Genomic DNA, 1830 nt, shown 5'->3' with positions numbered 1-1830 from the left:
AGCGACACACTGCTCCCGGGAGGGCCCGAACTTCCAACCTTTCGGTTAACAGCCGAACGCGCTAGCCAATAGCGTCACGGAGATAGTCGTGTTCCACTCTCACCCCTCAGAACATTTCTCCAAAGCTATCAGCGCAAAGAAAAAAAGAGACACACCGTTCTCGGGAGGGCTCGAGCCTCCAACCTTTTGGTTAACAGCCGATCCGCTAGCCAATTGCGCCACGGAGATTGTCGTGCTCCACTCTCACCACCGTAGTACATTTCTACAAAGCTATCAGCGCAAAGAAAAATAGAGACACACCGCTCTCGGGAGGGCTCGAACCTCCAACGTTTTTGTTAACAGCCGAACGTGCTAGCCAATTGCGCCACGGAGATATTCGTGCTCAATTCTCACCACCATCAGAACATTTCTCCAAATCTATCAGCACAAAGAAAAAAAGCGACACACTTCTCATGGGAGGGCTCGAACCTCCAACGTTTTGGTTCACAGCCAAACGCGCTAGCCAATTGTGCCACAGAGATATTCGTGCTCCACTCTCACCACCGTCAAAACATTTCTACAAAGCTATCAGCGCAAAGAAAAACAGAGACACACCGCTCTCGGGAGGGCTCGAACCTCCAAACTTTTGGTTAACAGCCGATCGCGCTAGCCGATTGCGCCACGCAGATAGTCGTGCTCCACTCTCACTATCGTCAGAACATTTCTCCAAAGCTATCAGCGCGAAAAAAAAGCAACACAACACTCTCGGGAGGGCTTGAACCTCCAACCTTTTGGTTTACAGCTGAACGCGCTAGCCAATTGCGCCTCGGAGATAGTCGTGCTCCACTCACACCACCGTCAGAACATTTCTCCAAAGCTATCAGCGCAAAAAAAGCGACACACCGCTCATGGAAGGGCTCGAACCTCCAACCTTTCTGTTAACAGCCGAACGCGCTAGCCAATTGCGTCACGGAGACAGTCGTGCTCCACTCTCACCATGGTCAGAACATTTCTTCGAAGGTAGCAGCGCAAAGAAAAAAAATTGCCCGCAGCTTCCCTCGGGGGAACACTGAGGAGGATGTGGAGCATATAATTGGTTAACGGGGTGTTAAAGTGCGACTTACTAGGGTCGATGGCTAAATTGGTTAACGTGGTTGTGAAATGGGGTGTTAAAGTGCGACTTACTTGGGTCGATGGCTAAATTGGTTAACGTGGTTGTAGGAGGGGGTGTTAAATGAGTGAACACGTACACACGTATGCGAAAGGGCGGCGCTGGTCGAAGGGACGTCGATCATTGTGTTTGTGGATTCGTTGGAATTCATTTCACCGCGACCTTGGACGTCGCGGCGCCGTACAAACCAACCGACGAGCGGCAACTGAGCGAGCGAGCGCTGACCTTGAGTATATATACAGCGCGACGGCGCATGCACTGTCAGCTGTTGAATGTTCTCGAAGCGCGACGCCACACGCGCGTCCACTGGAGAATCAGGAGAATTGTAGATGTCGAACGCGGTGTGTAGAGGAGGAAGGGTGCACAGATGGTGGAGGAGTGAAGCGCGGGCGGTGTGTAGAGGAGGAAGGGATCACAGATGGTGGAAGAGTGGGCGATGGCGCGACGGCGCATGCGCGCGCGTCAGCTGTCGAATGTTCGAGAAGCGGTGCGGACGGCGCGGACGGCGCACTACAAGGCGCGAGTATAAGATTCTTCTGCATCTAAAAAAGCGACACACCACTCATAGCAGGGCTCGAACCTCCAACCTTTTGGTTATTAGCCGATCGTGCTAGCCAATTGCGCCACCTAGACAGTCGTGCTCCACTCTCACCACCGTCAGAACATTTCTCCAAAGCTAT

The 1830-nt window shown here is 52.6% G+C and overlaps 1 non-coding gene across 1 annotated transcript; it reads right to left on the bottom strand.

The window, feature by feature from the left end:
* Positions 1-447: 447 nt before the first annotated feature.
* TRNAH-GUG (transfer RNA histidin (anticodon GUG)) lies at positions 448-520 on the bottom strand. Its single transcript has one exon. It is a non-coding gene; the product is annotated as a tRNA-His (tRNA).
* Positions 521-1830: the final 1310 nt, after the last annotated feature.

This window comes from Rhipicephalus microplus, chromosome 4, assembly GCF_043290135.1.
Source record: "Rhipicephalus microplus isolate Deutch F79 chromosome 4, USDA_Rmic, whole genome shotgun sequence".
In the NCBI taxonomy this organism is placed as follows: domain Eukaryota; kingdom Metazoa; phylum Arthropoda; class Arachnida; order Ixodida; family Ixodidae; genus Rhipicephalus; species Rhipicephalus microplus.
The sequence above is the reverse complement of the archived record's forward strand: the minus strand, read 5'-3'. Positions and strand labels throughout refer to the sequence as shown.